The 23,071-nt window shown below is 43.0% G+C and overlaps 1 protein-coding gene and 1 long non-coding RNA gene across 6 annotated transcripts in view; both read left to right on the plus strand.

The window, feature by feature from the left end:
• Positions 1 to 23,071, plus strand: part of LARGE1 (LARGE xylosyl- and glucuronyltransferase 1) — a 559,679-nt gene that overhangs the window by 361,938 nt on the left and 174,670 nt on the right. The gene's annotated exons all lie outside the window — the stretch shown is intronic.
• Positions 823 to 15,620, plus strand: LOC116542141. Of its 3 annotated transcripts, none has more exons than XR_004265083.1 (3): positions 2,947 to 2,983; positions 3,606 to 3,609; positions 15,460 to 15,620. It is a non-coding gene; the product is annotated as an uncharacterized LOC116542141 (long non-coding RNA). The 3 variants fall into 3 exon arrangements; XR_004265084.1 differs by lacking the exon at positions 3,606 to 3,609 and adding an exon at positions 13,532 to 13,535 and having other exon boundaries at positions 2,948 to 2,983; XR_004265085.1 differs by lacking the exons at positions 2,947 to 2,983; positions 3,606 to 3,609 and adding an exon at positions 823 to 863.

Below are 23,071 nucleotides of genomic sequence, written 5' to 3' on the forward strand. Positions count from 1 at the left end.
ACTAAATATATTGGCCAAAAACATATGATTGAAGACCTTTGAGTACAAAAGATTATCCAGATTTAGTGACCTTGAAGTTCCCTTGAAATGTGTGCTCCTGTGACATCATGATTTTTTTTCAGAGGGCAGGCCAACCTCCCTTCCCCTCAAAGATGTTTTGGAGAACTACTTTGCAGAAAACTGTAAGAATATGAGCTGTGTTCAGTCTGAGGGATGGTGAGAAGGTGTGCCTTGGTGTCAGCCCCACATTTCTAGAAAGGCGCATATTCATAGAACAATTAATTTTAGCAACTCTGAGTAAATGGCCTGCTTTTCGCTCTCCCTCTTCTCCCATTTATTTAATAAATATTTGTTCATCACTTTCCATATGCGTAGCACAACGTGTATGTAGAAGGTATGCGAAAGTGCTGGGCGGCTGGGCACGGTGGCTGATGCCTGTAATCCCAGCACTTGGGAGGCTGAGCTGGGCAGATCACAAGGTCAAAAGATCAAGGCCATCTTGGCCATCATGGTGAAACCCCGTCTCTACTGAAAATACAAAAATTAACTGTGCGTGATGGTGCGTGCCTGTAATCCTAGCTACACAGGAGGCTGAGACAGGAGAATTGCTTGAATCCGGGAGGCGGAGGTTGCAGTGAGCCAAGATTGAGCCGCTGCACTCCAGCCTGGCTACAGAGTGAGACTCCGTCTCAAAAAGAAAAAGAAAAAGTGCCGGGCGTGGTGGCTCACACCTGTAATCCCAACATTTGGGGAGGCCAAGGCAGGTGGATCAACTGAGGTCAGGAGTTTGAGACCAGCCTGGCCAACATGGTGAAGTCTCGTCTCTACTAAAAATACAAAAAATTAGCCGGGCATGGTGACGGGTGCCTGTAATCCCAGCTATTTGGGAGGCTGAGGCAGGAAAATGGCTTGAATTAGGGAGGTGGAGGTTGCAGTGAGCTGAGGTCACATCGTTGCGCTCTAGCCGGGGCAACAAGAGTGAAAGCTCATCTCAAAGAAAAAAAAAAGGGGTATGAAAAAGTATAGGTTGTGTGATTTTGAAAGCGTAGTGCATCTCAGTATGTTAATACTCAGTAGAGTGGCTTGCTCATCCTCATTTGCCTGGAACTTTCCCAGTTTTAGCATTGAAAATTCTACATTCAGAAAACCACTCAGTCCCAGGCAAGCCAAGACATTTGGCCACCTCAGTGCTCTAATGACAAGATGAAATGATCGTGTCCAGGCATCAACAGAATTCCCGTACACGTGACAGCTACAAATGCAGAAAGACACAGGTGTGTCATTTGATGACTCAGACGCTGCCAGCAGCGCTGCCACTGGTACCATTACTTTACAAAATGACGAGCAGCTCTTGGTAAAATTCCAAACAAAACAGAGTACGATCTTCCCTTAATTTACATGGTAGATGCTTTGCTCGAAAAGTCAGCATACATTAAAATGTGCAGAAACACTCAGCGTTTAAATGTAAAATGTGGTTTAGATTTTTTCCATAGATGCTTATCGATGTCTTTTTCACTAAAATGACTATCTGCTGAGACATGTGAAAGTCATGAGAGGCAAGGGACTGTTGTTCGTGGTGTGGAATTTCCCTGTACACTGCAGAATATTGATCATCCCTGGACCTCACCTTCTAAATTTAGCCAATGGCATCCTCTAATTATAGCAACAACAAAAACCACCTGCACAGATTTCCAAAATACCCCGCTGGGAATCAGCCCTGCTCTCACTGGAAACCACTATACTAGATATTTGAAAAGAAATAAATATTCAAAAAGAGGTAACAACAGTGGGATCCTTTCTCTGTCATCCCTTTGTCTCTTCTCCCTCCGTGTGGCCCCCCTCTCTTTCTCTCCTTCATCAATACAAACTGTTGACGTTTTCTCTGTGTGTAACATCCTGTGACGTGCTTGGGAAGGTCTGCAGATAACTACCAGCTTTACCTTCAGAGAACTTAAAGTATGCTTGAAAATACGAAACCAACCGGAACAATCAGCTCAAAAATAACACATGGCACTAAATCAGGATTGCCTGCTCAGCTCCAACCGTAGCTGAATTGATGGGATGGCCTTTCCATTGTCTCCCCTGGCCTCTCCACTGAGGCTCTACTCCTTTTATTTATTTATTTGTTATTGTGTCAGCGTCTCATTCTCTTGCCCAGGTTGGAGTGCAGTAGCACGATCTCAGCTCACTGCAACCCCTGCCTCCCGGTTTCAAGCAATTCTTCTGCATCAGCCTCCCGAGTACCTAGGATTATAGGCACCTGCCACCACGCATAGCTCTTTTTTTTTTTTTTTTTTTTTTGTTGAGACGAGGGGTCTGCCCATTTTGCCTAGACTGGTCTCAAACTCCTGACCTAGTGATCTGCCTGCCTTGGCCTCCCAGAGTGCTGGAATCAGAGGCATGAGCCACTGCGCCTTGTCTCTACTATTTATCTTTTATTGGCCATAAAGCCCAATGCCATCAGTGTCTTTTTGTACCCTGGCGTGGCATTTGGAGAGTGGGAAGGAGCTAAAGGCCTACACCTTTCTAAGTGGAAGAGTTTCCTGGGCAGCCTTTTGTTGGGTCCCAATCGGTTATTCAGTGTGGTTCATATTGGCATTCTTTTGAGTGGGGCACAGGAGTCGGAAACAAGCAATGAGTAAAATACAAAAAATGAATGAGGAGAGAGGAGACCATAAGAAGTTATTGAAGAACCACATTGGAACATTGACTAGATACTTTGCGTAGAAAAGCAACAGTTATAGCAAGAGGTATCATTGTTATTGTTTTTATACTTATGGGGTTGTTCAGGGCTTTCTAGAATCAGTATCTTGTTGTTAGAAGAAAGACTGGGTCGGGCGTGGTTGCTCACACCTGTAATTGCAGCATTTTGGGAGACCGAGGTGGGTAGATCACTTGAGGTCAGGAATTCGAGACCAGCCTGGCCAACGTGTTGCTAAAAATATATCTCTACTAAAAATACAAATATTAGCTGGGCGTGGTGGTTCACGCCTGTAACCCCAGCTACTCAGAAGGCTGAGGCATGAGAATTGCTTGAACTCAGGAGATGGGGGTTGCCGTGAGTAGAGATCACGCCACTACACTCCAGCCTGGGAGTCAGAGCGATTCTGTCTCAAAAAGGAAAAAAAAAAAGAAGAAAGGCTATTAAATTTCATCAGTCCTACCACATTTATAAGTCATTTTATAAGCATTATTGTAGAAGATCCTCACAACAACCAACTTAATAACTCTGTTTTACGGAAGTCTAACATGGGACTCAGGGAGACTTGGATTTGGCCAAGGTCCCACGTTGTAAAATAGCTCTCTCGGATTCGTGCATGGTGTTTCCATGATACTACCCTGCCTTCTACTCAGAGGAGGCATTTGAACTGAATCTAAATGAAATGTTAGATGGTGTGGGCCAGACCAGTTGGGGACCGGCATTCAGAGAAGTGAGCGCTCTCCACGAAGAGGTCGTTGTAGAAGAAATAGAAATCACAAGGTGAGGAGGGCTTATGGAGGAGAAGAATGAGGAGCCCTTCCTAGGAGGTGAGAGAGAGCGTGTGCCCACGCAGGGCTGAGAGGCTTCAATCAAGAGACCAGGCTTGTCAGGACAGTAGGCATAGGTGTGTTTTGGCAGAGAGGAGATCTTGGAGCAAAAGGAATAGATTATAAGATCTTCGAGGGCAAAGACTGTTCATGTTTATCATTCCCAATACCTGACATAGAGTAAGTACGTAATGAATGTTCACTTGAAGGTTGTGTGGCAGGTTGAAGCCAAGCCAAGGAGTTCAGGCTGGACGCCACCGCAGGAGAGGGCTTGTCTGCCTTTTTAGAGTTCATTAATGGTTCTGTGATGTTTTTGACTTTTCGTTTCGGGGTACAGGTGTAGGATTGTTATATAGGTAAATTGCATGTCACGAGGGTTTGGTGTACAGATTATTTTGTCACCCAGAGTAAACATAGTACCCAATAGATGGTTTTTCTATCTTTGTTCTCGTCCCAGCCTCCACCCTCAAGTAGACCCGGATGTCTGTTCTCTTCTTTGTGTTCATGTAAACTAAACGTTTGACTTATTGGAGGGAAACATTTTGCCTTCCTGCATTAGTGTATTTAAGATAATGGCATCCAGCTCTATCCATATTGCTGCAAAGGATGTGACCTTGTTTTTTGTTTGTTTGTTTTTTGCTTCTCTCTGAGACAGGGTCTCACTCTGTCTCCCAGACTGGAGTGCAGTGGCTCAGTCTTGGCTCTCTGCAACCTCCGCCTCCTGGGTTCCGGTTCAAGCAAATCTCCTACCTCAGCCTCCCGAGTAGTTGGGATTACAAGCACATGCCACTATGCCCAGCTAACTTTTGTATTTTTAGTAGAGATGGGGTTTCACCATGTTGGCCAGGCTGCTCTTGAACTCCTGACCACGTGATCTACCTGCCTCAGCCTCCCAAAGTGCTAGGATTATAGGTGTGAGCCACTATGTGACCTTGTCCTTTTTTATGACTGCTTAGTATTCTATGGTGTATATGTGCAGCATTCTCTTTATTCAGTCTATTTTTGATGGGCATCTAGGATGACTCCGTGCTTTTGGTATTGTAAATAGTGCTGCAGTGAACCTGCGTCTGCATGTGTCTTTATGATAGGACTATTTATATTCCTTTGGGTATATGCCCAGTAGTGACATTGCTGGGTTGAATGGTAGTTCTAATTTCTTTGAGAAATTGCCCAACTGCTTTTCACAGTGGCTGAACTAATTCATATTCCCACCAGCAGTGTGTAAGTGTTCCCTTTTCTCTACAACCTCACCAGCGTCTGTTATTTTTTGACTTTTTAATAGTAGCCTTTTTGACTAATTCTGTGAATTTTAATTAATGAAATGTGCAGTTCCCGAGGCATGGCGAGTGTGACATTACAGGAAGATTGACCTGGCAATGGGATAAGTTGGAGAAAAGGTGTAAGTCAGAGGCAGGTACTGATGGAGATTTGGGCCTACAAGGAGTCTGCTGGGGAAGATCGTATGAAGATCCTGTGAGACTTTTTGGAAGGCAGCTTTGTGTGTTGGAGAGAACAGGACTTTGAAGTAAGACAGACCTGCATTTGAAATCTGGCTCTGCCATATTCTAGCTGTGTGCCCTTGGTCAAGTAGCTTAAACTCTCAACTTCAGTTTTCTGATCCATGCAAATGGGGATTAATATACGTACCTCAGAGAGCTACTGGGAAAAATAAAATAGATACATGCAGATCTTGTGTTCCTAGGAAATCTTCAGTAAATGTTTTGACTTTGTGTCCTCCTTTTTACCAAAGGAATTATTGATCAGCAGTTGATAACTAATGGAATTTGAGGCCCCAGAATGTGCTGCCTAAAGATGGTTACAGCAATAGAAAACTTAGAGGTTGGAGTTTGTGTTTTTAAAAAGAGATGGGACCTTGCTGTGTTGCCCAAGCTGGCCTTGAATTTCTGGACTCAAGGGATCCTCCTGACTCAGTCTTCCAAGGGACTGGGACTAGAAGCGTGCACCACGGCACCCACATCAGTGGGTTTTTGAAGTGTTAGCCTTGAGTGATAGCCTAGTTGAAATGTCTGGTGCAGCACTGGTGATATGGGGCCAAAGCTCAGCTGAGGCTTGAGAGGGATGAATTGTGCAGAGAAGTTGATTTGGAGAGTCCTCAACAAAGGAATGAATACTCTGATCAAAGAGTCACAAGATCAGAACAGAGGCCAGGCTGTTGGTGTTCCATGCACTCATCAGTGCTGTTCATTAGCATTGCCCCATTTTAGGAAACATGACGGGTTGCTTCCAGATGTTACCTTCAAGATCTGCAGATCTGCATTTTTTTCAGATTTCTCGTCTTCTGCCACAGCTAGCAAGATTTGCCTAAACATTGAGGTCACCCCTCAGAGGCTCAGATGACAGGAGACAAGCTCGGCCAGGCACTCCACTTGACATCAAGGGTAGACTGAGCCCTGCCAATTTCCAAAGACAGATGGAGCTGAAGAGCCAAGTTTTGGTAACTTGGAGGGAAACCAAAGCAATTCCAGATGTTAGAGCCAGAGCCTCCGGCACCTCTGTTGCTTTCCACCCATGTAGCATTAAAATTAGAGAGCAGCCGCCAAGTAATGAAGTCTGGGTCACTCCCCATCTGTCTCACTAAATGCCACTTGGAACCAGTGCCTTTTCATTTGACAATAAAATCAATGAATGAAATATCGCAGGGTTGAAAGCGATGCTGTACAGAATTCATTATGGGTGATGCTGTGTTCCAAAGGATGGAAGATTCAACCCTCTGCACTTTACTTTCCGGTAACATCAACACATCTACTTAATGAAATGTGAACCTTCTGTTAATCCTTCACCTATTTGCTTTTAAACTGAGTCCTTTTGAGGAAAGTCTAAAAGCCTTCTCTTTGGATTCTACCTCTTAATGAATTAGCATAAAAAATTGGAAGATGCAACCGTTTAAGGAAAGAGGGACTAGTTAATTAGGAAGGCACCTCACGAGATTGGAGGAGTTTTGCCAGTAATCACTGGGTCCCTTGTCAGCCAACACCATTTCCTGTGAATCGTTCTTTCCTTTGAGAAATGTCTCAACACTGAGCACACCGAGCTGAGGGTCACAATTTATACAAATTAAGATGCAGCCACGGGGCGAGAGAGCAAAGAAGGGTGGCCTAGGGAAGAGAGAATGTCCTCACTCTTGGAATTGGCAGCTGCCTGTGGAAGAATGGAAGAGACAGTTGAAACCATAATATCATTCCTTTATAAGTAGTGGAAACTAGGGTGAATGGGGAGAACAGACTTTTTTTTTTTTTTTTTTTTTGGCAGAGTTTTGCTCTTGTTGCCCATGCTGGAGTACAATGGTATGATCTCAGCTCACTGTAACCTCCCCCTCCAGGTTCAAGCGATTCTCCTGCCTCAGCCTCCCAAGTAGCTGGGATGAAAGGCATGTTCCACCATGCCAGCTAATTCTTTTATTTTTAGTAGAGATGGGGTTTCACCATGTTGGTCAGGCTGGTCTTGAACTCCTGACCTCAGGTGATCCGCCTGCCTTAGCCTCCCAACATGCTAGGATTACAGGCATGAGCCACCATGCCCGGCGAGAACAAATTCTTAAGGGGTGTGTGTGTGTGTGTGTGTGTGTGTGTGTGTGTGTGTGTGTGTGTCCAGGGCTGATTATCTGCTGCCCTTTCTATAAGGGAAATATTCTTTCCTTAGGATGGTTGGTGTTTGATTTACATAAGGGTATTAGAAAAAAAGAAGAAATATCTGGGATGGCAGGTGACATTCACAGCTCATCTAAGAAATATCTTTAAACTCAATCCAACCTTTTTTTTTTTTTCCTTTAACAAATATTTCTTGAGCATTTACTATATTCCTGCTGGGTCCTAGAAATAATAAGTCATAGATTTTCCTCAAGAGCCTGTGTTCAAGTATGTGAGAGAGAGAGACGAGAAAAATCAAGAGAAAAAAAAAAAACAGTGATGGGCATTAGAAGGCAGCAGAGAAAGAGAGAAGGAGAGTAAGGCAGGGGGACAGGGAAAGCTGCTTTGGAGAAAGGGACATGAAGGAAAGCTTCTCCAAGGAGGAGAAATTCAAGCTGGAGAAAGGAGCTGACCATGATAAGAGTCGGGGGGAGCATTTCAGCATGTGCGTGAGCTTGAGGCAGGCCAGAACTGGTGGTCTTGGAAGGTTGGAATGTCCAACGTGGCACAGGTATAGGGAGTGACAGGTGATATTAGGAAGTGAGGATGGAAACGAGCAGGGGCATGTTGGGTAGGGACATATAGGCCACCACAGTAAATTTGGGTTTTTATGCATAGAATTTTCAATTGTGGAACTGGATGGGAAGAGACACCGTGGAGGCAAGGCGACCACGTAGGACCAGGTAAGGAAGTTGGTACAGCAGCATATGCAGATAGAGGTGGCTAGATACAACCTGGATACAAGAGAGGTTTTGGAGTTAGCATAATAAGAATGCCATTGGTGAGAGAAGGGATTCGGGCAGACTTGCAGATTTCTGTTGTGAGCAATACTAGGAGGATGGGGTCACTGTCATTCAGTCTTTTAGGGAGTGTTCATGGCACACAAGCAGTGTACTTTGTCTGTGCTAGGGCTGGGGAAGCAAACAATTGTAGAATGCAGTTCCTGCCGTCACTGGGTTCACAGTCAAAACAGGAAGATGGATGTGTGAATAGAGAGTTAAAGAATGCCTTTTGGTGCTGGCACCCACCTGGAGGTTTTCTGCAGAATGCCCTGCAAAGCCTGTTGTTCCCTCATCCACAACCCCCATGTTTGTTGCAATTGTTGTTTTGTGTTTGTTGGTATATGTGAAATCTATGGGATATGTTCTTTTTGGGAAGGAATACATATAATGTTTGCATTCTGTTTAAAGAATAATAAACCTAACATTCATGCACCCACCATCTAACTTAAGACAAATCCTCAGCCAAACACTTAGAGCCCTGTGTGCTCTTTGCTCCATAGCTAACTATTTCACCAGATTTTGGATTTATCACTTCCATGTACTTTGTGATTTCACACTCATGATCACAAGCAATATATATATATATAAACAAAAATATATATATAAACAAATACACACACACACACACACATATATATATATGTATGTATATATATATATAGTGCCTGTTTTAACTTTATGCAGTGGAACCATTCTAAATTAATACTTCTGTGACTGACTTCTTTTGCTTAAATTTGTTAGCTGCATCAGTGTTGAATCATGTAAATTGAGTTCATTTCATTGCTGCATATGAATAAGTCACAATAGATCTATTATTCTGTCACAGGACATTTGAATGTTTGCCATTTTTAGCCATTCTTAGTACTTCTATGAGAACTATTTATGGATCTCCTAGGGTTTTCCTGAGAGGTTACACAGAGGAGTAGGTCAGAGACTGTATGTGTGTGTGTGTGCGCGTGTGTGTGTGTATACACACAGTCAGCTTTATTAATGACTGCCAGTGAATTTCCAAGATGGTTATTCCAGTTTACACCCCTACCCCAGTGATGAAGAGTTCTTACTGCTACCCATCTTAACCAGTCCTTACTCATTAATGTTTTACATATTAAGATCTTTTCCAATCGAGAATAATGATACCTGAGATACTAATTTGCATGTTTTCATCATTAATGGGGCTGTACATTTTCAGTATGCTCATTGGCTGGTTGAATTTCTGAGAAATATTTGTTTATATCTTTTGCCAATTTTTTTCATTGCTTATCTTTTCCATATTGACTTGTAGCCGCTCTTTATCTGTTCTGCAAACTAAGCCTTTGCCAATTTTATATGCTGCAAATATCAGCCCTCAGTTTATTGCACGTCTGATTTTTATGATGTCTTATGATGTGCTGAAGTTCTGCACTGAAGTTGAATTTATCAGTCATTTTCTTTATGGTCTTACATGTTTTTGGATTCAGTTTATGAAAATAAACCAAAACATGGAGTCATAAAAACACTCTGCTTATTGTATTCTAAGTTTTTGAAAGTTTGCCTTTCACATGTAACTCCTTCGTTCATATGGGATTGAGTACTTTTTGTATGGTAATGATTTGTCCCAAGATTTGTTTTTATTCCGTTTTCCACACTTTCTTGTCACAGATCAAGTTCCTATATATGAATGTATAAGCTCCATTGGTTGTTTATATATTCCTAAGTCAGTACTACATTACATTTAGATGATTATGCCTTTATAATAAGTCTTGATAGCTGGTAGTGCTAGTTTTCTCACCTGCTCTCCTCCCTTTTTTATAACTTAAAAATTGAACTATTAAAAAAAATATATGGCAGGCGCAATGGCTCACACCTGTAATGCCAACACTTTGGGAGGACGAGGCGGGTGATCACCTGAGGTCTGGAGTTCGAGACCAGCCTGGTCAACATGGTGAAATGCTGTCTCTACTAAAAATACAGAAATTAGTTGAGCATGGTGATGGGCACCTGTAATCCCAGCCACTGGGGAGGATGAGGCAGGAGAATCATTTGAACCTGGAAGGCAGAGATTGCAGTGAGCCGAGGTCATGCCACTGCACTCCAGCCTGGGAGATAGAATGAGACTCCATCTCAAAAAAATATAGTACCACATCAATGAATTATCACAATCTTGGCTGTTTTTAACTGTATATATTTGGGGATAAGTTTGTTAAAGTTCCTTACATGTATAAAAATACACACACACACACACACACACACACACACACAGAGGGATTTTCATTGCAATTTTTTTCTATCTATAAATCAGTTTGATGAGAATTGTTGTCTCTGTGATAATGAATCTTCCTCTCCGTGATTTGTTATTATTTGTTGTTATTTAATATCATCCAATAACATTTTACAGTATTCCCCTACATCTTGTACATCTTGTGTTAGCTGTACTCCTGAGGGTCAAATATACTTTGTTGCCATTGAAATGGTGTCTTACTATATTTTTTGCCCATCGATGATATGTGAAAAGATGATTAACTTTTGCATATTGATATTCAGAAACTTGCTAAATTCTCATATTATCATTTATCAGTAGACTTCAATTTTTTATGATGTGAAGACTACTTCTGGTAATGTGTTTTGTCTGTATTTAATACAAACTCATGAGCTTTCCTTCGATTTGTTTTTTTTAATGTTTTCTTCCCTGTTTTTATTTTCAGAGTTTTTCTTTTAAATGATATATAGTTGGATTTTTAAAAATTTCCCAATGAAAATCTTTCACCTAAAAACTAAGTCTGTTTACTAGATTGTGGCTTCCAAGATGGCGGGTGTTATTTCCACCACTTGATGCTATGCTTTTGATTTGTCACACTTTTTAGGTTTCTTCATTTCTGCTTTCTAACCTTCTTTACACTGACTGTAGATTTTTCTCATTGTGATTATAATCCCCACTAGATTGAAAATTATATACCAGGAATCTTAATATGAATATTTAACTTCAAGTCTGATATTATTAACTCTTCAACACAATGTAAGAATGTTAGAAAGTTGAATTGCCTCCTCCTGATTTAAATGCTTGGTATTTTAAAAGTTGGCTTGTTTTATTTTGTTCTTGTTCTAATTTCACTAATTAGATAGCCTTGTTGATTTTTCAGTTGGTATGGTTTTTTTTTTGTTGTTGTTGTTGTTGTTGTTTTTGAGACAGTCTTGCTCTGTCACCCAGACTAGAGTGCAATGGCATAATTGTGGCTCACTGCATCCTGCACCTCCTGGGCTCAAGTAATTCTCTTGCCTCAGCCTCCCAAGTAGCTGGGATTACAGGCACCTGCCACCAGGCCGGGCTAATTTTTGTATTTTTAGCAGAAATAGGGTTTCACCATGTTGACCAGGCTGGTCTTGAACTCCTGACCTTGCGATCCATCCACTTCAGCCTTCCAAAGTGCTGGGATTACAGGCGTGAACCACCGCGCCTGGCCTCAATTGATATGTTTTAAAATGTTTATCTGTAAAGTTGCTGCTTTCTTTTCTCACTGTTCTTCACATTTTAGACCTTCCTTCTGGGATTATTTTCCTTCCTCCTGAAGTATTTCTTTTAACATTTCCCTTTGTGTAAGTGTCTGGTACTAATAGCATCTGTTTTTTATTCTCTGAAAAATGTCTTTATTTTGCCATCCTGAAGGGTGTTTTTTCTGGTTCTGCAATTCTTGGTTGACGCTTATTTTCTCTCAGCACATTAAAGGTATTATTCCACTCCCTTAAGGCTTACATTGTCTCCGCTGGTAGGTCAGCTGCCAGTCATTTTTCACTTCTGCAACATTTATTTGGTTCCTTTTCAAATACACCTGGTCATTTTTGACAGTTTTCTTATTCTTTTGTCATAAAGTTTTATACTGTTCGTAGTTACCTATTCATGCGTAATAAATTACCATAAAACTTCGTGGCTTAAAATAAGTGGATTTTTTATATCTCATGGTTTCTGTTAGACAGAAATCCAGGAGGAGCTCAGCTAGGCAAATGTCATTTGGAATCTCTCGTGCAGCTGCAGGCACACATCATCATGGGATGGATAAATGACTTGTAAGGTGGCTCGCTCACGTAGCTGGCAAGTTGGTTCCTGCGTATAGGCCAGGGGCTTCATTTTTCCTGTATCTGGGCCTCTCCATAGGGCATCCTGAGACTCCTTACAACATGGCTTCTCCCAAAGAGAGTAAACAATAGGGGACAGAGAGAGTGTGTGCGTGTGTGCCAGGCGTGGGACATAATACCCTTTTTACTACCTAAATTCACACATCCCATAGTATCACTTCTGTCTCGTTGTATTCATTAGAAATGAGTCACTGAAACAATTCAATGGGAGGGAATCTCTGCCCTTTAAAGGGAAGAAAGAGAAAGAGTTGAGAGATGTATTTTATTTGTTTGTCTGGTTTTTAGAGACAGGTTCTTGGTCTGTGGCCCAGGCTGGAACACTGTGACAAAATCATAGCTCACTGGAAACTCCAACTCCTATGCTCCAGCAATCTTGAAGACATATTTTAAAACCACCACCTACTTCCTGTTATTTCTTTAAATATATTAAACAGACTTTCCTTATGTTCTGTAGATAATGATTTTATCAGTATTCTGGGGTTGAATTCGTTGTTACTTCTGCAGTTTTTGTTGTCGTTGTAAGTTCATGTCCTTGGAAATTTGGTTTTGAGGTCAGATTTTAAAATACAATCCTCTAGATAGGATTTGTATTTGCTTCTGCCAGGCTACAAGATTGTTAGCTTTTAGACCAATAAGGTAGCTATGATTCTGGCCCCAAACTACCCGAGAATCAGCTTTGAATTAAGAATTGTCAGTGGAGATCACTGTTTTTTTACCCAGACCCAAGGAGAGATAGGCAGATTTCCTATAGGTCTGGCTCCTCCTTTACCCATCAAGGTTATCACTTCTGGGGGATCCTGTCTTTATGCTTTCTTCTCTGGGGTGTTTATATGTAATCCTGGTCTGTATCTCCTTTTCCTATGTTTATGCCATTAAAACCAATGCTTAATTCTGCAAGTGGTAGGCAGGCTCCCCAGTTTAGATACTGCCTTTAGCTTGCTTAGCTCTCAGAATTTGTGCTATCTTACCAGTTTCCTTTATTGACTCAAGATCTGCTTTATGTTCTTGCCTACTCATCTATTTCTGTTACACACACATATATACACAGATATGTGCATATATACATACCTAATTTTTACATAGCATTTTATGTGTTTTTATGCCAGAATTTTGTTTTCCATGATTTATTATTCTCTATGGTATCAGACACCAAACTGCCCAGGAAGCTCTTTGGAAATACGAATTTGCTGGCCCAGCCCAGAGTTAGGAATTTAGCAAATCAGAATCTTCCAAGATGGGTACCAGGTACCTAGATCTGTATTTTTAAAACCTCCCCAGAAGATGCTGATGCCTGTCACTGTTAAAGATAATTATCATAATGAAGACATGGTCCAGAAGCATTGGAAGCTCAGCAGGAGAGCTAAATTTGGCCCACAAAACTGAGGAAGGCTTTATAGAGGAGGAAATTTTATTTTGCCTTTTTTAAACATTTCCTCTCATCCTCTGCCTGCTACAGTTAGCTTGAAGGTATGTAAGCACCTGAGCATCATGCCATGTGCTCAAAGATCCCAGGGGAATGTCCAGAGGTAGCTGTCTTCCCACTGTGTGTAGCAAAGTTGTGGGGCTTGGCCACTTTGTGCAGGATAAGATTCTCTAGCACTTCCCAATGGCCATCCATTTACCTGCCCGTTGCCTAGGCTCAGAGCCACCATGAACCAGCTTACAGAGCAAGAACTTACCTGTATTCTTCTTGGCTGCTATTGGGGGTATGAATTGGGCTGTCTGGCCTGGCAGTGCAATGTAAATACCAGGTAAATATAGCAAGGTGGATTCTCTGGAAGTGATAACTCTGAGAAGGTTGGATTCCGTTATTTCACAACTCAGACCTCCGCCAAACTCTGAAATGTAAAAAAAAAAAAAAAAGAGAGAGAGAGAAGGAGCTTTGTTTGACTGTACTGTTCACTGCCCTGTAAAAGACTCTAACCGTGGATCATGCCCCTCGATCCACATTGAGAGCAGATGCTAAACATTGCCTGAGGCCTGTGCATTTGGAGGGAAGAAAACCCAGTTTGAATCTCAGCACGACAACAGTTTGAATCTATTAGCAGCACGACAACAAGGGACTTCACTGTCTCTGTGCCTCAGTTTTTGTTCTGTTAAATGGAAGGTAAAAATACCTATCTTCACATTGAGAACACATGGACACAGAGAGGGGAACCACACACACCAGGGCCTGCTGGAGGCTGAGGGGTGAGAGGAGGGAACTTAGAGGACAGGTCAGTATGGCAGCATACCACCATGACACATGTATAACTATGTAAGAAGCCTGCACGTTCTACACACATTTTTGTTTTGGTTTTTGTTTTAGAAGAAATAAAGAAAAAAATACCTCTCTTATAAGGTTATTGGAAGCCTTAAGTGAAGCGATGTGTTTTAAATGCCCTATACCTTACCTGGTATCTAGTGGACGTTTCTGTTTATTGTTTTTGCTGTTGTGATTCCGATAGACCTTAATGGTTAAGGAGGGCAAGGATTATTTTCATGTTCTCGTGTTTAGCGTATGTAATGCCTGCTCACCTCTGCATTCAAGTCAAGACCAGACTCAGGTATCCATAGCCTCACCCAACTCTTCCCTTCTGGATTTAGTTCCCACTGACAGTAGAAAGGTACATCTCATTTATTAAATAAATCTGAAGTATCCAGCAGCAAGTTAGATGCTTTATAGATATGATCTGTAGTCTTTACAAAAAACTCCAGGTAGGTTTTAATAGCTTCATTTTATAAGAGCAAACCAAAGCTCAGAGGGTAAAAGATGCTACTTGGCCAGTAGGTAAGCTGGGATCTGAAACTAAGATTGTGCCCTTTTCCATATGCATACTCAGCCTCTCCTTCACCTTACATTTCTCTGTCACAGTTACTGTGCTCAGGGTCTCTCCTCAGCCTGGAAGGCCTTCCACCTCCCACTCTGCCCAATAAATGCTTACTTGTCCTTAAAGACCCAACACAAGTGTTAACATCCCTTGTAAGGTGCTGGCTTCCTCAGGTGCAAAAAAAAAAAAATTACTGTTTTGCATGGGATTTTACTTACATTCCATTTTTGTACACTTTTGCTTACATTCCATTTTTTGTCTTAAATCTCTTAGGCATATACATGTCTCTTTTACTTATTTGTAGTGTATTTGAAGTCATCAATTATATCTTATTCATGTTTTTTGTTTAATTAGGACTATCCTTTATACTTGGTAGATGTTTATTAAATGTTTATTGAATTAAGTAATAAAAATTAGGCCAGGTACAGTGGCTCATGCCTGTAATCTCGGCACTTCGGGAGGCCGAGGTGGGCAGGTGGATCACTTGAGGTCAGGAGTTCGAAACTAGCCTGGCCGATATAGTGAAACCCCATCTCAAATAAAAATAAAAATAAATAAATAAAATAGAGCCACTCGTGGTGGCAGGTGCCTGTAGTCCCAGCTACTTGGGAGGCTGAAGCGCGAGAATTGCTTGCACCGGGAGGCGGACATTTCAGTTAGCAGAGATCACGCAACTGCGTTCCACCCAGCCTGGGCAAAAGAGTGAGACTCCGTCTCAAAAAAAGAAAAACAAAATAAATAAAAATTACGTTCAGAAAGGTTGTTAGATATATTAAGTGTGTTTGTTCTTAAATCTTCAGTGATGCTATACTGGTGTCATGAGGAGACTTACACCTAAGTTACTGGGTCACTTTCACTCAAAAACTGTGTAAGTGGAATGGAGTTAGAATCTCTCAGGAGCTAAAAGGTTGCATTTACAACAGGCTCTGCCATTTCTGTGATGACTTGCCTTCAATGACACTTCAGTAGAAAGTTAATTGAAATGGAAAAGATCAAGCACAAAGGCAGAAAGCAAAAAGGACTTTACAAGATGTTTAGGCTTGTTTCTTTCTTTTTCTTTTTCTTTTTTTGAGACAGAGTCTCACTCTGTTGCCAGGTGCCACGCTGGAGTGCCATGGCACGATCTCGGCTCACTGCAACCTCCGCCTCCTGAGTTCAAGCAATTCTCCTGCTTAAGCCTCCTGAGTAGCTGGGACTACAGGCGCACGCCACCACACCCAGCTAATTTTTGTATTTTTAGTAGAGTCATGATTCTCATGACTCAGCCTCCTGAGTAGCTGGGATTATAGGCATGTGTCACCATGCCCGTTTGATTTTTTTGTATCTTTAGTAGAAATGGGGTTTCACCATGCTGGCCAGGATGATCTCGATCTCTTGACCTCGTGATCCGCCCGCCTCGGCCTCGCAAAGTGCTAAGCTTACAGGTGTGAGCCACCATGCCTGGTTAGGCTTGCTTTATACATTGATGAGGCATAGCTGTAGAAGCCACAGGCAAGCCAAAAACTTTATGTTTCAAAAACTATTAAAACAATAATGGGCCGGCACGGTGGTTCACGCCTATGACCCCAGCACTTTGGGTGGCCGAGCTGGGCAAATCAGGAGGTCAGGAGTCTGAGACCAGCCTGGCCAACATGGTGAAACCCCATCTCTACTAAAGATACAAAATATCAAGCAAGCATGGTGACACATGCCTATAATCCCAGCTACTCGGGAGACTGGGTCATGAGAATCACTTAAACCAGGGAGGCAGAGTCTACAGGGACGCAGAGGTTGTAGTGAGCCAAGATTGTGCCACTGCACTCCAGCCAAGGCAACAGAGACATACTCTGTCTCAAAAATAATAATATGTCCAAAATCTCCCTGTCTCTGAGAAAAATTCACAGTACCCCAAATTGGGGAGTATTGATTCAGCACATACAATAGGTCAGAGTCATTAGATCATTCGGAAGATTCTCGATACAGATGGGGTTGGTGATTGTGTCTAAGTCTTCAGCAGCTCAACAGCTGTGAAATAATTGGCAGCCACGGAATCCTGGACCATCAGAACTCTGAGAACCTTTGGGGTTGTTCTGAGGAAACACTAATAATCTTATTTTGCAAGAGTGGAGGTCCAGATCTAAGAGCAAGCGGGCCTAGCCTGGAACACAGACCCCTTGTTCCTTGTTTCCAATGCTACCTCTAATTGCTCAGCCAGCCGCAAAGCTGACCACAGAATATGGAGAAAATGTACAAACAAATCATTGCTGTGTGATGAGAGAATGGCTGTGAGTAGGCATACTTTGGAGTCACAGTCTTGTCTCTGAGGGGCCACCAGTTAGAGTTATGTGTCATGTTTCTTGCAGTCCCTATACCCACAATGCAGTTCCCAATACCAGTTATTCAAAGCAAAGTTAGTATACAGACTCACTCCTCAAGTGCAGGAATGTAGACTCCAAGGAGACTTCTACTATCCTTTCCAGTGTGCCACCACACCCAGCTAATTTTTTACCCTTTTTAGTGGAGATGAGGTTTTACCATGTGGGCCAGGATAGTCTCGATCTCTTGACCTCGTGGTCCATCTGCCTTGGCCTCCCAAAGTGCTGGGATTACAGGCAGGAGCCACCTCGCCCGGCCCAACTTAGAGTTCTTAATGGTAACAACAAGATCTGACATAAACAGATTTGGAAACAAACATAACTCACTCTTGGTAAGTACCCAGCCCTGTTAGTGGACACAGCATTGTGTGGACATCCCAGACTGCTGTTTCGAGTGAGCTTTCTGTATACCCTGCACATCAGTTAATATATAAACATTCCCAGCAAAAAGGGAGCATTGGCAACAAAGCCTCAATCTATTCCCTCCCTTATGGACCCAGGAAAGAAAGAAAGGTGACCTGGGTCAAGTCTTAAACCCAGTGAGAAACCTGTCAAACACACATATTAATACATTAATAGTATTTACTAGGAGAGAGTCCTTATCTGTGGATTGCTTTTAGCGTTATGTATCTTGATATGGTTTGGATCTGTGTCCCCGCTCAATAGATAGAATGGTTCCCTGACTCCTTTGAAACAGTCCTCTGTCATGGTAACACCTCTACATCGGGCCTTTGGCAAGCCATAGATTGTAGATTGTGCAGGGTTCCTTTCTTGAAGGAAATGAGCGTTTTGTAAGCTATAGTATCCATTAATTGAAATTGTAATACGTTGACTAAGTGGATTACATACCGGCTTGTAATCCCCAGTGTTGGAGGTAGGGCCTGGTAGGAGGTTACTGGGTAATGGGGGTGGATTATTCCTAAATGGTTTAGCACTATCTCTTTTGTGCTGTTCTTGTGATAGAGTTCTCACGAGAGGTGGTTGTTTCAAAGTGTGTGGCCCCTCCCCCCACCCTTCTACTGCTCCCATCATGTGAGACGTGTCTGTTCCCACTTTTCCTTCCGCCGTGACTGTATGTTTCCTGAGGCCTCCCCAGAAGCAGATGCTGCCATGCTTCCTGTACAGGCTGTGGAACCATGAGCCAATTCAACCTCTTTTTTTTTTTTAAATAATTTACCTAGTCTCAGGCGTTTCTTTATAGCAAAGCGAGAACGGACTAACACATACCTGGACTAGGATTACTGTGGGAAACAAATCTGTAATTAATGGGTTTACAGGACATGCACCCCTTAGAAAATAGCGCAGAAACTCTGTAATTGTTGGAATGTAAAATTGAGATAGTTCTTGATCAACATAGCTGCCTTTAGTGTAAGCAGTGATGCACATACAGCTCAGAGACCTTGTGTGTTAAATCAGGGCCCGAACTCTTTTCCATGGAGCAAGGAATTAGAGAGTGGCATTGCTGGGCCTGGGTTTCTCTCTGCCTTACCTAATAATGACTCAACACTGAGGCATGAGCCCTGATATTTGTGAATCTGATACTTTGTGTTATCTCAGTTGCTTAATTCTGTGTATTGATTAGACATTCACATAAAACAGCCTCTGATAGATGTTCAAAATGCAGTAGGAAAAAGATAAATAACTGGATTTTTTTAATTTTTCAGAAGAGATTTTATTAGAAATCTCTTATGAGAAAAACTTTGAGAGGTCTCTAGGAAGCAAAACAATCATAGAAACTGGAGGTTGGGACAAAGTCCACTTTTAGGTGAGTTTAGCCATAACCAAGTAAAAGGAAAAATGAGGAGCCGGGAAAGAGAGACAGATGGACACAGAGACCATGAATACGGACTGCCTCAGACTGTCGGTCAGACATACTCCAAATCATGGTGCATGCATAGGACCTGGCTTTTCAGTGATCAAAGTGAACCACTGTCTCCTTGTCTGTAGCTGACTACATACTGTCGGTAGCTTTATAAACTCTTATTACCAGTGGTGGGTAGTTTTGGTTGCTCCCTGGGAGAGCGGACTGAAGTATGTAGCTGTCCAAGTTAAGAAATTAGTGAAACAACCTTTCGAGGTCTCAGCTATAAAAGGATTACAAACCTTTCTGTAGTGATGATGAAGTTGGCTTGTCTCTGTCTATTCGGTTTCCTTGTGGGAAAGCTGGAAGGCGGGCCAGGGCGGTCTGGCTCAAGCACACAGCATTCTGTGGTTCCTTGCTGCCTTTCAGACAGTCCTCCATCATGCTAACTCCTCTCTGCCAGGCCTTTGGCAAGCCATGGATAGTGGATTGTGCAGATTTCATTTCTTGAAGTAAAGGAAGTGATCATTTTGTAAGCTATAATATGCATTAATTAAAATTGTAACAATTTTGACTAGGGAAAAGGATGGAAATCCTTCAGCTATTTTCAAGGGGTCCTATTTAAATGTCTAGACCTCTGAGCTAAGGGAGCGTGTTGTCTCTATGCAGCCCTCTCTGTGTACCCAAGATAGACATTTCCTCCCGGTGCCTTTGATGGTGCTGAAGTGCTCTTCTGACATCTCCACCACATGGCCTCCCTCACTGATTCATTCTCAAGTGGCCTTGAGCCCTAAATAAGGAACAGATGTCCCCCAGGCAGTCCTGCCCTGCCACTTGCTACTAAACCAGTGACCTTTTCCAGACTGAGCTTGTGACAATAGCCTCTTTATGTGGCCAGCTCACCTGGGACAGGCGTACCAGGCCTGCCATAGGCCCTTTCCTGGAGGAAAAGCCACCACCTCTGCCTTCTCTGCCACTCTTTCTTCTTTTGCTGGCATTGCTCTGAGCAAGGGAAGGGTCCTTTCTCCTCAAATGTCGCCTCAGCTGTGTTTCCTCAAGCCCCTCTTTCAGGCTTCTGTGTAGACCACCCACCCTGCACCCTTGCTGTGTCCCTTTATCTGCTTTCCTTTCTGTAGCATCTCTTGTCAGCACTCAGCATTTCATTTTGTATTTATTTGTGGTCTGGCTCTTGCGCTGGAATGAAAGTGCTAACAGGACAAGAATTTGGAGCCCAGAACAGTGCCTGACATACAGTCACCTCTCAATAAATAACAAGTGGATGAATAAACAAAGTGCTGAATGAACAAATGAGCAAATCGGGCTGGAGTGCAGTCACTGGCTCCTTGTGAAGAGGAACCTGGGTGACGTCGGTGACCATTATTCTCAGTGAAGTAACTCAGGAATGGCAAACCAAACATTGTATGTTCTCACTCATAAGTGAGAGCTGAGCTGTGAGGATGCAAAGGCATAAGAATGATGCGGTGGACTTTGGGGACTCGGGAAAGGGTTTAAGGTGATGAGGGATGAAAGACTAATGGGGTACAGTGTATCCTGCTCAGGTGATGGGTGCACCAGAATCTCAGAAATCACCGCTGAAGATCATACTCATAGAACCAAACACCACCTGTTTTCCAAAAACCTATTGAAATAAAATAATTTTTTTGGCAGCCGAGCATTCTTTTCTTAGTGGTCACCTATGTGCACATAGGCAACTGTGTTCCCTCTTGTTCTCTCCCACTGCTGCCCACCCCCGTCTCTCAAACTTTGCTAGACAAAATTGTTTCCTACCCTGAACTTGGATGCCCCCATCGGAAAGGATATCAAAACTGTTAAAAGGCAAGGTCTTACGCATTGGGATTCCTGGCGATTTGACGCCATGCCCGTGGTGGGTAGTTTTGGTTGGCCGTTGTAGCTGAGTTGTGTCCTTGGCTTGCTGAGGGAGAATTCTCTCTGAAGAGGACAGTGGCAAGAGGGAGATCAGCAGGCTGTGTCTGTCCTGGCTTTGCTCACAGAGCGCTGCCCTGCCTTACCCCACGGCTTACATGGAGTGTGTGCCGCTCAGCATTTGGAGGTGTTGGATGAGAAGGGTCTTGTGTCATGGCTTAAACAAATCCGGGAGCCATCCAGACGCCCCATTCTGGCAATGAGTTTCAGCAGTCATCATTCCCAGGCTGATAACTGTGCAACTGTGATAATGAGGGATTGTGTTCTCTTTCTGGGTCCACGAGGGGACGTAATTTTAAGGGCAAGAATTTCCCAGCGCCATGACCCCCTCCCATCTCTCTCTGTGGTTTATTTTTGAATTTTGTGGGCATGGGAAGAAACTTAAGAGTCAGTCACTCCAGCGGAAGGTCTAAGGAACTCCTTTCATTGGCCAGGGGTCTTAAAGAAGGTGACCGCTCCTCCCAGGTTAAAAGTCCCCTTCTTCCACACCCCTTTGTTCTTCATGTTTGGGTCCCCTTCCACGAACACTTCTTTCGTGTTTTTCTCTGTCCTGGATTTTCCTCCTTGAGTCGCCTTCGCCTGCCTTCTCCTAAACTCCATCTCTCTCTATTCCCTAAGACTCTCGTGGAAGCTGCTTTTCTCTCCTGGATTCCATCTTTTTGGATTCCCGCACTCAGTGTGAGAGTTAGCTGTTTCTTTCTCTCCCCATCTCCTTTTCCTGACTCTCTTTAAATAAATCACTTTCTACAAACGCTTTTGAGTCCAGCATTTAACTTCGCACTGCACCGTGGTCCCCTCTCTCATTCTTGAAAGGACAGGAGACCAAGAACCTGGAGAAAGGTCCTCTCAGGGGAGCTGAGGGCACCCTGAACCCCTGAACCCCAATATTACAATAAGGACAATTTTGTTAAGAAACAAGGGTTCTGGCCTTTCCTCATTTGTTTGATCTTGGGAATATCATTTCTCCTCACAGCAAGTCAGTTTCATCAGTTATATGATGAAAAGGTTGGACTAGATGATTTTTAAGGTTTTTTCCTAGGTGGAATTTTTAATTATTGTTATTATTATTTTTTGAGACAGAGTCTTGCTCTGTCACCCTGGCTGGAGTGCAGTAGTGCAGTCTTGGTTCACTGCAACCTCCACCTTCCAGATTCAAGCAATTCTCTTGCCTCAGTCTCCTGAGTAGCTGGGATTACAGGCGCTCACCACGATGCTTGGCTAATTTTGTGTAGTTTTAGTAGAGATGAGGTTTCACCATGTTAGCCAGGATGGTCTCGATCTCCTCACCTCAGGTGATCTGCCCACCTCAGCCTTCCAAAGTGCTGGGATTTAGCGTGAGCCACAGTGCCCGACCTCAGGTGTAATATTTTTAACCATATTGGGATCTCCTCTTTATATTGGAGTTCTAATGTTCTTTTTCTCATCATTCAAATGAGAAGTTTGGTCCAAAATATCCTACAGGCCTTTGCAACTCATTCCTGTGCTGTGAAATCCATTTTTTTTTTTAAGTACAAAAGGCTTGGCCAGGCATGGTGGCTCATGCCTATAATCCCAACACTTTGGGAGGCCAAGGAGGGCAGATCATTTCAGGTCAGGAGTTCGAGAGCAGCCTGGCCAACATGGCAAAACCCCATCTCAACTAAAAATACAAAAATTAGCCAGGTGTGGTGGCAGATTCCTATAGTCCCAGCTACTTGGGAGGCTGAGGTAGTAGAATCACTGGAACCCATGAGGTGGGGGTTGCAGTGAACCGAGATTGTGCCACTGCACTCCAATGTAGGTGACAGAGAAAGACTCCTCAAAAAAAGTATGAAAGCCTCATCCTCACTGCAGGAGCTCCCTTAGACATAGCGGACTGTTTATAAACATGAGGGGTACAGTCTTCTTCGTGGGCAGTTTCAGGGCACTGGCAGCCAGGAATGTGGGTTGGGGACTCAGCTTTGTTTTGAAAATGGGCTGGCTTGGCCAGCCTATTATTTCAGTGGCGAAAGACTGGCACTTGATTGCTCTCCTTGAAGCATATATACCAGGCAGCCTAACCCAGAGTTGAGAATGATTCAGAAACCTTGGTTCTAGACTGAGGATGTTAAGGAAGCCA

This window comes from Sapajus apella, unplaced genomic scaffold (assembly GCF_009761245.1).
Source record: "Sapajus apella isolate SASKATOON/1434 unplaced genomic scaffold, GSC_monkey_1.0 scaffold162, whole genome shotgun sequence".
Taxonomy (NCBI): Eukaryota; Metazoa; Chordata; class Mammalia; order Primates; family Cebidae; genus Sapajus; species Sapajus apella.